We start from the raw sequence: 13,735 nt of genomic DNA on the forward strand, positions 1-13,735 counted from the left end.
TTACCAGTCTAAGAATTATAACTAGGCCCCCACATTTGTCATCTGCCTGCTTTAAAAATGTTCCGGTGATTCAGCTAACAAAACAATTGAACGCAGTACTTATTGAAGGAATAAATGTTTGCCTTCGTTTCACTCAACGATTTAAAAACCGCATTCTACGCAGATAAAGTAAGCACACATACAGGTCAGTTCATTTTGTAGTAACATTACAGGCACTACATATCCTAGTATCAGACTTTGTTACAGACTACAAAATGTCATAACCTTAGGCAGGCACAAGTACATACACATCAGTCTAGAATGTATACAACGCAATACTGACTATTATACACTCAATTTTGTCGGCCGTTGTGGCCGCGCGGTTCTAGACACTTCAGTCCGGAACCGCGCTACTGCTACGGTCGCAGATTCGAATCCTGCCTCGGGCACGGATGTGTGTGATGTCCTTAGGTTAGTTAGGTTTAAGTAGTTCTAAGTCTAGGGGACTGATGACCTCAGATGTTAAGTCCCATAGTGCTCAGAGCCATTTGAACCATTTTTCAATGTTTCTAAAACATTTTAATGAATTTACCAAAATCATTGAATACGATTTTCGACTGCTTCTCTTTTAGAGAGTTTGATGTCGATTTTAATGGACAACGGAATTTTGTGCTAACAAAGCACATCGTCACATGAACTAAAACTTGATCAAATTATGAGAAAAAGTATAAAAATATTGTAGACCATTGCAGTTCTTATTAATATTCATATGTAAAATACGTGATTTGTTTTACTAGGAAGAGAGGACCTTGCAGATGAACAGATATTGGATGTATTGGTGAATGGAGAATTTTCTGACTTGGACGGTTTTAGCGAAGTTAAGAAAGATGATCTTCTAGACAATAGCCATCAGTAGAAAACATCAAGTAAAGCAACATAAAGATGATTCGTCAAGTGATGACAGTGATGATGGTGATGATACTAACGGTGTAGGTGATGAGATGGAAACTGGCAATACTGGGAGGAAATTTTGGTAAAAATGTGGGAGGTATGTTCTTAAAAGTAAAATCACTGTTTCTTTAAGTGGAGTAGGATTTCTCTGTTAGCCAATATTGCCAGTTTTGCTACAATAGACTTTTAATTAATTTCAGGTTTGATGGAGTCATACCCGTCCCTTGTAGTCGAGGTCACATTTCATTTGCGGAAGATGTCGGTAGCAAGGGATTATTTTTCACAGTATTTTGATGCTAATGTAAGGAAAATGACTGAATTTACCAACATGAGGTTTGTTGAAAATACTGTCAAGTCACTGCAGTTGAATCTAGTTGTTGTTGTTGTGGTCTTCCGTCCTGAGACTGGTTTGATGCAGCTCTCCATGCTACTCTATCCTGTGCAAGCTTTTTCATCTCCCAGTACCTACTGCAACCTACATCCTTCTGAATCTGCTTAGTGTATTCATCTCTTGGTCTCCCTCTACGATTTTTACCCTCCACGCTGCCCTCCAATACTAAATTGGTGATCCCTTGATGCCTCAGAACATGTCCTACCACCCGATCTCTTCTTCTAGTCAAATTGTGCCACAAGCTCCTTTTCCCCCCCATCCTATTCAATATCTCCTCATTAGTTATGTGATCTACCCATCTAATCTTCAGCATTCTTCTGTAGCACCACATTTCGAAAGCTTCTATTCTCTTCTTGCCTAAACTAATTATCGTCCATGTTTCACTTCCGTACGTGGCTACACTCCATACAAATACTTTCAGAAACGACTTCCTGACGCTTAAATCTATTCTCTTGTTAACAAATTTCTCTTCTTCAGAAATACTTTCCTTGCCATTGCCAGTCTACAATCTCAACAAAATGTATTTGCCTTTAGCAGCAGCGTACTAATTTCTTGCCTTCGATACCCCATACTAAGAATGTACTGGGCAAAATAGATATTTTACTATCAGAAGTAATTTGAAAGTAGTCGATGACCATAGCATCTTAGAAGAAGAGAAAAAGAAAGATGAGCTTTGGAAAATTAGACCCCTAATAAACGGAGTGAAAGAAGAATGCCTAAAATTGGTTCGAGAAACAACGGTGGTCTTTGACGAACAAGTTATTCCGTTTACAAGTGTCTGCGCAGTTAAACAATTCGTTCAAGGCAACCAAATCCACAAGGGTTAAAGAATTTTGTTTTGACTTCTCCTTCATGGTTTGTTATAGATTTTGAGGTGTACCAAGGAAAAGAAACATTTACTAGTTCTATAGATACAAATAAACAGAGTGTTGGAGCATCTGCAGTACAGGGACTAAGTGAAACAATCAGGAAAGGTTCAGATATCTTCTTTGATACATGTTTGCTCTTCATTGTCTCTACAGGAGATCCTGGCAGAAAAAGGCATTGTAGCTTCAGGAACAACTATGGACCCTTGAGTAACAGCAGCGGTACGTCTCACAGCACACAAAATTTTAAGCCAAGTGCCCAGGGGGACCTCTGACCATTCTGCAGTCCAAGATAATTTATTGTGTGAAATAAAATGGCATAACCAGAAGCCTATTTTGATGGCATTTACTAAACTAGGTGTGCAACCTGAGGTCACATGCAAACGATGGTCAAAGAAGGAGAAGCAATACATACATGTCCCAAGACCTTTACTCGTATCTCAATACACCTTCAACATGGAAGGCATAGACCACATTGACAGAATGATTAGGTACTACAATTTCAACAGTCGACCAAAAAAGTGAACTGTAAGAACTGTTTTCCATTTTCTTGATTTAACAGTTGCGGTTGGGTGTTGCGTGGAATGAACAAGGTTCAATTAAATTTGCCCAGGAAGAATGTTCGGCAGTTCATGACTTCCTGTATAGCTCAGGCAGAGACGATGATACTTCCAGTTACACATATAGTAATGGCGAGGATGCAAGGAAATGGAAAAGTAGTGCTAACAGTGGTGCACCAAAGAGGAGGAGAGAGCATCTTCCACTCTCGATCAATATAATAATTAGGAATGATGGGGTACACTTGAAGTTCTCTAAGGCTGTAGATACAGCAATAAACAATAGGCCGGTAGGCAGTACAGTCGAGGAGGAATGATGTAAAAAGAGCAATCACAGGAGATGGAAAGAAAAACATAGGTACAAAGAAGGTAACTGCAAAGAAACCATGGGTAACAGAAGAAATACTTCAGCTGATCGATGAAAGAAGGAAGTTCAAAAATGATCGGGGAAATTCAGGAATACAGAAATACAAGTCTTCGCTGAGGAATGAAATAAATAGGAAGTGCAGGGAAGCTAAGGTGAAGTTGTTGTTGTTGTCGTCTTCAGTCCTGAGACTGGTTTGATGCAGCTCTCCATGCTACTCAATCCTGTGCGAGCCTCTTCATCTCCCAGTACCTACTGCAACCTACATCCTTCTGAATCTGCTTAGTGTATTCACCTCTTGGTCTCCCTCTACGGTTTTTACCCTCCACGCTGCCCTCCAATACTAAATTGGTGATCCCTTGATGCCTCAGAACATGTCCTACCAACCGATCCCTTCTTCTGGTCAAGTTGTGCAACAAACTTCCCCCCAATCCTATTCAATACTTCCTCATTAGTTATGTGATCTACCCATCTAATCTTCAGCATTCTTCTGTAGCACCACATTTCGAAAGCTTCTATTCTCTTCTTGTCCAAACTATTTATCGTCCATGTTTCACTTCCATACATGGCTACACTCCATACAAATACTTTCAGAAATGACTTCCTGACACTGAAATCTATTCTCGATGTTAACAAATTTCTCTTCTTCAGAAACGCTTTCCTTGCCATTGCCAGTCTACATTTGATATCCTCTCTACTTCGACCATCATCGGTTATTTTGCTCCCCAAATAGCAAATACTACTTTATGTGTCTCATTTCCTAATCTCATTCCCTCAGCATCACCCGACTTAATTCGACTACACTCCATTATCCTCGTTTTGCTTTTGTTGATGTTCATCTTATATCCTCCTTTCAAGACACTGTCCATTCCGTTCAACTGCTCTTCCAAGTCCTTTGCTGTCTCTGACAAAATTACAATGTCATCGGCGAACCTCAACGTTTTTATTTCTTCTCCATGGACTTTAATACCTACTCCGAATTTTTCTTTTGTGTCCTTTACTGCTTGCTCAATATACAGATTGAATAACATCGGGGAGAGACTACAACCCCGTCTCACTCCCTTCCCAACCACTGCTTCCCTTTCATACCCCTCGACTCTAATAACTGCCATCTGGTTTCTGTACAAATTGTAAATAGCCTTTCGCTCCCTGTATTTTACCCCTGCCAACTTAAGAACTCGAAAGAGAGTATTCCAATCAACATTGTCAAAAGCTTTCTCTAAGTCTACAAATGCTAGAAACGTACGTTTGGCTCTCCTTAATATAGCTTCTAAGATAAGTCGAAGGATCAGTATTGCCTCACGTGTTCCAATATTTCTACGGAACCCAAACTGATGTTCGCCGAAGTCGGCTTCTACCAGTTTCTCCATTCGTCTGTAAAGAATTCGCGTTAGTATTTTGCAGCTGTGACTTATTAAACTGATAGTTCGGTAATTTTCACATCTGTCAACACCTGCTTTCTTTGGGATTGGAATTATTATATTTTTCTTGAAGTCTGAGGGTATTTCGCCTGTCTCATACATCTTGCTCACCAGATGGTAGAGTTTTGTCATGACTGGCTCTCCCAAGGCTGCGGTAGTTCCAATGGAATGTTGTCTACTCCGGGGGCCTTGTTTCGACTCAGGGCTTTCAGTGCTTTGTCAAACTCTTCACGCAATATCATATCTCCCATTTCATCTTCATCTATATCCTCTTCCATTTCCATAATATTGTCCTCAAGTACATCGCCCTTGTATAGACCCTCTGTATACTCCTTCCACCTTTCTGCTTTCCCTTCTTTGCTTAGAACTGGGTTTCCATCAAAGCACTTGATATTCATGCAAGTGGTTCTCCTTTCTCCAAACGTCTCTTTAATTTTTCTGTGGGCAGTATCTATCTTACCCCTAGTGAGATAAGCCTCTAAATCCTTACATTTGTCCTCTAGCCATCCCTGCTTAGCAATTTTACATTTCCTGTCGATATCATTTTTGAGACGTTTGTATTCCTTTTTGCCTGCTTCATTTACTGCATTTTTATATTTTCTCCTTTCATCAGTTAAATTCAATATTTCTTCCGTTACGCAAGGGTTTCTACTAGCCCTCGTCTTTTTACCTATTTGATCCTCTGCTGCCTTCACAATTTCATCCCTCAAAGCTAGCCATTCTTTTTCTACTGTATTTCTTTCCCCCATTCCTGTCAATTGTTCCCTTATGCTTTGCCTGAAACTCTGTACAACCTCTAGTTCAGTCAGTTTATCCAGGTCGCATCTCCTTAAATTCCCACCTTTTTGCAGTTTATTCAGTTTTAATCTACAGGTCATAACCAATAGATTGTGGTCAGAGTCCACATCTGCCCCTGGAAATGTCTTACAATTTAAAACCATGGTTCCTAAATCTCTGTCTTACCATTATATAATCTATCTGATACCTTCTAGTATCTCCAGGATTCTTCCATGTATACAACCTTCTTTTATGATTCTTGAACCAAGTGATAGCTATGATTAAGTTATGCTCTGTGCAAAATTCTACCAGACGGCTTCCTCTTTCATTTCTCTCCCCCAATCCATATTCACCCACTATGTTTCCTTCTCTCCCTTTTCCTACTCTAGAATTCCAGCCACCCATGACTATTAAATTTTCGTCTCCCTTCACTACCTGAATAATTTCTTTTATCTCATCATACATTTCATCAATTTCTTCATCATCTGCAGAGCTAGTTGGCATATAAACTTGTACTACTGTAGTAGGCATGGGCTTCGTGTCTATCTTTGCAACAATAATGCGTTCACTATGCTGTTGGTGGTAGCTTACCCGCACTCCTATTTTTTTATTCATTATTAAACCTACTCCTGCATTACCCCTATTTGATTTTGTATTTCTAACCCTGTGTTCACCTGACCAACAGTCTTGTTCCTCCTGCCACCGAACTTCACTAATTCCCACTATATCTAACTTTAACCTATCCATTTCCCTTTCTAAATTTTCTAACCTACCTGCCCGATTTAGGGATCTGACATTCCACGCTCCGATCCCTAGAACGCCAGTTTTCTTTCTACTGATAACGACGTCCTCTTGAGTAGTCCCCGCCCGGAGATCCGAATGGGGGACTATTTTACGTCCGGAATATTTTACCCAAGAGGACGCCATCATCATTTAACCACACAGTAAAGCTGCATGCCCTCGGGAAAAATTACGGCTGTAGTTTCCCCTTGCTTTCAGCCGTTCGCAGTACCAGCACAGCAAGGCCGTTTTGGTTAGTGTTGCAAGGCCAGATCAGTCAATCATCCAGGCTGTTACCCCTGCAACTACTGAAAAGGTTGCTGCCCCTCTTCAGGAACCACACGTTCGTCTGGCCTCTCAACAGATACCCCTCCGTTGTGGTTGCACCTACGGTACGGCCATCTGTATCGCTGAGGCACGCAAGCCTCCCCACCAACGGCAAGGTCCATGGTTCATGGGGGTAGGAAGGTGAAGTAACAGCATGAAAAATGTGAACAAATCGAAAAAGAAATGATAGTCGGAAGGAATGACTCATCATATATGAATTTCAAAAGAACCTTGGGTGAAATTAAAAGCAAAGGTGGTAACATTAAGAGTGCAACCAAAATTTCATTGTTACACGCAGAGGAGAGTGCGGATAGGTGGAAAGAGTACACTGAAGACCTCTATGAGGGGGAAGATTTGTCTGATGTGATAGAGGAAGAAACAGGAATTGATTTCGAAGCGATTTGGGATCCAGGATTAGAATCAGATTTTAAGACAGCTTTTGATGACTTAAGATTAAATAAGTCAGAAGGGATCGAAAACATTCCATTAGAATTTCTAAAATAATTAGGGGAAGTGGTGACAAAACGACTATTGACGTTGGTGTGTAGAGTGTATGAGTCTGGTGACATATCATCTGACTTTCGGAAAAATATCATCCATGCAATTCCGAAGACTGTGAGCGTTGACAAATGCGTGAATTATCGCATAATCAGCTTAATGGATCATGCATCCAAGATGCTGACAACAATAATATACAAAAGAATAGAAAAGAAAATTGAGGATGTGTTAGATGACGATCAGTTTGGCTGATATTAGTTTCCACGTGCTAAGACGTTCGCGGCAGTGACTTGCCTAGTTAACTTCGAGGTTCTACATAAAATATTTGAAATATCTGTTGAAGGAAATATGGAAATTTTTAGCATTATAACTGTCAGATAAATGAAAAATGTTTTGCTGCAGCAGAACAGATTCTTTCCTTGGAGAAGCGCCGATTCTACGTAGATATTGACGGCAGTAGTGCATTTCTTACGGCACATCAGTGCATTCAGAAGCAACGCGATTACAATTTGCCACCCAAAAAGAAATCCTTGATTTCCCTTCCATAGTTCCTCAAGTGAATTCATTCTCTATTTTCTTCGTAATCCATTTCCGAACCGTACTTGTTCTCTGTTCTACTAGACCACGACGTCGACTGGACGTTTCGCTCTAACCTAACATTTCATCATGGATCGGATGATGCTGCGGTTTCATTTGTTTTCCTGCACGCTGGGAGTGAGTATACTGTCTCGAAACGACGGCTTTGTAAATCCGTTTGTAATCATTACGTTATGAGCGTTCCTGAAATTGTATATACGTATATTTCTACAGAGAATTGCTGATTTTGCTTGGTTAGTGATCTATTTGGCTGCCAATAGTGTTCTTAGTAGTGAGTACTTGGTAGACGGAATAGTTAGTAGATGTAGTATTTTGTTTTATTGTAAGCGTATGGATGCCCAGTTATTAAGTCTCAGGGCTGTTATTCTCATTTTGTTGTTTGTATTAATTTGGATCTGACTGAAAGCTATTTTTAATTTTGTGCTTAGTGTATTTTCGGGCCAAGAGGCTGAAAATGGTTAAATGTTTGTGTTCTTGTTATTGCCTCCATTTCAGTGTTACTGAGGTGTGGTTAACTTCAAATTTTTTTATTATTATACTGAATGCATTTTAATTAAATTATTGTGTTATCCTAATGCCCAAAGCTTCAGGAACTGGACCATATATTTGAATTTAGTGTGTTAAACTGCTAGTTTTTTTATTGTATTGGAAGGTATCTTTGTTCAATACACGCCGTTTGTCAAAGTAAGCCCAGGCCTCCAAACACTCAGCTCGAACTTGCGCTGAACCACCGATCCTTCGCAGCAACTCAGCAACGATGTCTGCACCAGGGGAAAGAAAGGCAATCTGCAAACCAACAGGCTTCAAAACAGCCTAACCGTGTACCCAATATCGACGGTCCGCCGCAGATCAAATTATAAGTTCTTTTCCCCAGTTACTTGAAAAATCCATAAAGAAAAACATTAAGCTGTAGCATATTCAACCTAGAAGATAAGGGTAGACGCAGCAAAATGCACTAGTCCCTGTTGTAGAAAGGTTTTATCTAAAAAACAAAATTTTGACAGTTCAACAAAGTCACAGAATTTCGATATGTTCGTTGTGCGGTCTGACACTCCTTGGTATCTTTGCCAGAATAAATTGAAATTCTTCTAAATTTTCCTTAAATAATTAATTAATGTCGTTAAAGAATCAATCTTGTTCTCGTTTAACTAAATATTCCACTTTAAAGCCGATCTTCTTGACCACAATCGCCGATAAAGTTTTAAAACAGAATTTTAATACACTTCAGACTATCGATTATTTTCAAAATGTCAATACGTGTCGACTTCTCATTAATAAAAGTTTAAACTAGTTAATTATTGAAGATCGGCCACACTCCTGATAAAATTCTGCCAGAATCTCTTCAAGAAGTCTGAATTTTAATAAAATTTGCAAAATTCACACATAAGTAATATTTACGATGTATGTAGTAACAACAGAGTCAATTGACTGTTTTAACTTCCAACTCGAAGCTTATTTAACAGTTGATAAGCAATTGACATCCAATTACAAACTTTATCATTCCACCTTCAACAATGAACTCCTTTTCATTTAAAAAAAAACATAAAATATATTTTTGATTAATGGTCAGCATGATGTTTCAACGGTTCTTCCAGCCGCCGGCCGTCGGCTACGATGCAATAGTGGTTAGCTCTCGTCTTCCGCCGCGTTGGAGTCCCCACTGGATCGTCTTGCTGCCACGCTCGACATGAAAGAAAAGAAACAAAATCTTTTTAAATAAGAAATCTCCACACAACATACTATATATATATATATATATATATATATATATATATATATATAGTATGTTATGTGGAGATTTCTTATATATATATATATATATATATATATATATATATATATATATATATATTTCTTACCTGGCTTCGCTCAAGCGGTAAAGAAACGCGATGTTTCCTGATTAGACTTTTGAAGCACCACAAACTCTACCGAAATCGTACGTTATAACAGAATAAGAAGTGGAGAGGAATGTAGAGAGTTTGTAAGATAGCGAGGGAGAGAGAGAGCTTGATGTAGTGGCTTAGAGAGAGAGAGAGAGAGAGAGAGAGAGAGAGAGAGAGGGAGGGAGGGAGGGAGAGAGGGTGAGGAGGATGGGTAACTGCTAGTGAGGGGGGGGGGGGAGTGGGAGAAAGATTCAGAGACACAGAGAAAGAATAGATAGAAACAGAAGCATATATATTCACATGTAGACAGACACAGACTTTTATGTGTAATCGACGTAACGACTTCTGTCTCATAAAATGTTAGTAACGTTTCTGGCAGCTTTATTATTTAGGTTTTAAAATCAAGTCGTCAGCAGCTACGTGACAATGCTTTTTATGTTGACGATAGACCTATTAAATGCTAATACCGGCCCCTTCGCCGGGAAATACGTCATCAGAGCTTGTGCAATAAACTACAACTGTACGGAAACGCGTATAATGTCTGAGTGCGTGTGTCGGTAGGGATGAATGCGCGGTCCAGCTGCGTAGGCTGTCGTAACGCGCCAGTGTCGAGCTGTTAAACACGGCCGTGGCGCTTGCGTTTCTGTGCCAGTCCCATCTCCATCATCTGTTACGCGCCGGATTACGGCTGCTCTGAATAATGAAACTCAAACGGGGCTGTGCTTAATGCGGACACACGTGGCAAAGCTGCTGTCCTGCACAACGGATTACCGGCTCGCTGGATTCACAAGTGCAATAATCGAAAAGTGCTCATTGTTTCGATAAGAGGAGCGACTCCAATAAACTGTTATGACGGGCGCCCCGTCCAACCCTGTTTATTTGAGCTACAGTCATAATGTATGGCATTACCTGGTTTCTCTGCGGTTATTACAACTGCTGTTTTGTTATCTAAATATTGCAGAGAGAGTCTTTGTGCTCAGTATTTTCTCATAATCCTTTCACTCTGTTGTAGGTATTAAATGTTTTTGCACGTCAAATGACATGTTACAATAAAATCTCATCTAACCTTCAGCACAGAACCTAAGTGGTAATCATAAAAAACATCAGCCCTGGATCGGAAAATATATCTTCACAACTCTCTGTCTCAGCGTATCGTCAACATCGAAGCCACTAAAGATGTAGCATTTACTCAACTACATGACGATGACGCAATTCTTTGATCCTATCATTTTCTAATGGGATTAATCCGAATGAGGTACGGCTCATGGTTAAAAGCGCGGACGCGAAATCTACAAAGGATATGATAAAATATGTTTAGCAATAATATACAGCAAAATTTAAATCGTCAGAGATCATTTCGAATAACTGATGTCTGCCAACGTTTTTAGAATTGTAGGTATTGAGCGATGTTTTTGAAACAGGTAGGAGGTAATCTGTAGGCTGCGCCTCGAATTCCGGTTAGTTCTGTGGAGCAGAGGTTTGGAGGGTTGGTTTCTAGGGTACAGCACTAGTGGTTTTCCAGAGAGCCAAACGTTGCTGAGTCTAAAAGAAAAGAGCCGTAACAACTTCCACATGATTTCCACCACATGGGGATGTTAGATTCTAGGATAAATTTACATCTAATGCTCTTAGAAAAGTATTAGTTGATGGTGTGAGGCTTATTGCTGAAATGAAAAGTCCTTTACGATAACCAATAGACCTAGACGTTTCTTCTGCAGAGGAATTGCGACTTACTGGAGCTGTGTGAGTGCTTCATTGGGAACTTCTTCGGAACTCGAAGAAAAAAAATGCCCATTTCATTGAATGCAGCTTTGTGTACTGTTCGCTTTTCTGAAATCAGAAGATCAGTCTTGTTCTCAAAACCCTTTTTGTTTTCGCTTGCCGTTGTTTCCCTTCTTCGCATATTTGCTTAGATTTGGAACTGTTGTGTCTTAATGGTCATAAACTGGAAGGATCATTGCGTTTTTCTAAGTTCAAATGGTGCAAATGGTTCTGAGCACTATGGGTCTTAACATCTGTGGTCATCAGTCCCCTAGAACTTAGAACTACTTAAACCTAACTAACCTAAGGACATCACACACATCCATGCCCGAGGCAGGATTCGAACCTGCGACCGTAGCAGTCGCGCGGTTCCGGACTGAGCGCCTGAATCGCTAGACCACCGCGGCCGGCTTTTTCTAAGTGATTATTCCAGTAATCATGAATTTAAATTCACCTCCGATGATTAAAACCGTAAGTTCCTTAGCCAATACAACTAAATTCAAGTGTCTGAAAGATCGCTTGAACAACTTACATTAGTAAACTTGTATTAGATAATAAGCCCAGCAGTAACGTGTTTCCCTCCACACAAAGTGCAATGAAGTACACGTCCTACACCCAGCCGCTATTCCTGGTCAGAATGTCTTTCCGGTATGAAGACATTCCAGCCATTGTTGACTTGGGTTCGGGCTCAGTGTAGAAAGCCTCTTACCTCAGAACAAAAAATGTGTCTGCTGTCACGAAATAACGCATGTCACGGAATTAGGTATGTGAGCCGTAATGTCTTGCACATGTGAAAAAATATTAAATTTATGAATAACGCGAGGCTTTGTTGCTCGGATTTACCCTACAGTTAGTAGTTTCTTTATAACTAGTGGGGTGAGAGGAACGCTGTTGCGTGCTATCAATCTAATACACTCCTGGTAATTGAAATAAGAACACCGTGAATTCATTGTCCCAGGAAGGGGAAACTTTATTGACACATTCCTGGGGTCAGATACATCACATGATCACACTGACAGAACCACAGGCACATAGACACAGGCAACAGAGCATGCACAATGTCGGCACTAGTACAGTGTATATCCACCTTTCGCAGCAATGCAGGCTGCTATTCTGCCATGGAGACGATCGTAGAGATGCTGGATGTAGTCCTGTGGAACGGCTTGCCATGCCATTTCCACCTGGCGCCTCAGTTGGACCAGCGTTCGTGCTGGACGTGCAGTCCGCGTGAGACGACGCTTCATCCAGTCCCAAACATGCTCAATGGGGGACAGATCCGGAGATCTTGCTGGCCAGGGTAGTTGACTTACACCTTCTAGAGCACGTTGGGTGGCACGAGATACATGCGGACGTGCATTGTCCTGTTGGAACAGCAAGTTCCCTTGCCGGTCTAGGAATGGTAGAACGATGGGTTCGATGACAGTTTGGATGTACCGTGCACTATTCAGTGTCCCCTCGACGATCACCAGTGGTGTACGGCTAGTGTAGGAGATCGCTCCCCACACCATGATGCCGGGTGTTGGCCCTGTGTGCCTCGGTCGTATGCAGTCCTGATTGTGGCGCTCACCTGAACGGCGCCAAACACGCATACGACCATCATTGGCACCAAGGCAGAAGCGACTCTCATCGCTGAAGACGACACGTCTCCATTCGTCCCTCCATTCACGCCTGTCGCGACACCACTGGAGGCGGGCTGCACGATGTTGGGGCGTGAGCGGAAGACGGCCTAACGGTGTGCGGGACCGTAGCCCAGCTTCATGGAGACGGTTGCGAATGGTCCTCGCCGATACCCCAGGAGCAACAGTGTCCCTAATTTGCTGGGAAGTGGCGGTGCGGTCCCCTACGGCACTGCGTAGGATCCTACGGTCTTGGCGTGCATCCGTGCGTCGCTGCGGTCCGGTCCCAGGTCGACGGGCACGTGCACCTTCCGCCGACCACTGGCGACAACATCGATGTACTGTGGAGACCTCACGCCCCACGTGTTGAGCAATTCGGCGGTATGTCCACCCAGCCTCCCGCATGCCCAGTATACGCCCTCGCTCAAAGTCCGTCAACTGCACATACGGTTCACGTCCACGCTGTCGTGGCATGCTACCAGTGTTAAAGACTGCGATGGAGCTCCGTATGCCACGGCAAACTGGCTGACACTGACGGCGGCGGTGCACAAATGCTGCGCAGCTAGCGCCATTCGACGGCCAACACCGCGGTTCCTGGTGTGTCCGCTGGGCCGTGCGTGTGATCATTGCTTGTACAGCCCTCTCGCAGTGTCCGGAGCAAGTATGGTGGGTCTGACACACCGGTGTCAATGTGTTCTTTTTTTCATTTCCAGGAGTGTAGTAGCGTAACTCGCAGTCTTCTTCGTAAGGTGATTCTACATTATTATTAATGCAAGGAGTTGCAACTTCTTGGAGTTGTTGTGAGGGCTTCATTGGAAACTTCTTCGGAACTTGGAGAAAAATTGCCCCTTTTATTGAATGCAGCTTTGTATACTATCGACTTTTCTGAAGTGCTCCAGAAGGTCAACCTTGTTCACAGAACCCTTTTTGTTTTGGCTTGCTGATGTTTTCTTTTTTCTTTTAGGCT

Source organism: Schistocerca cancellata, chromosome 8 (genome assembly GCF_023864275.1).
Source record: "Schistocerca cancellata isolate TAMUIC-IGC-003103 chromosome 8, iqSchCanc2.1, whole genome shotgun sequence".
Classification (NCBI taxonomy): Eukaryota; Metazoa; Arthropoda; class Insecta; order Orthoptera; family Acrididae; genus Schistocerca; species Schistocerca cancellata.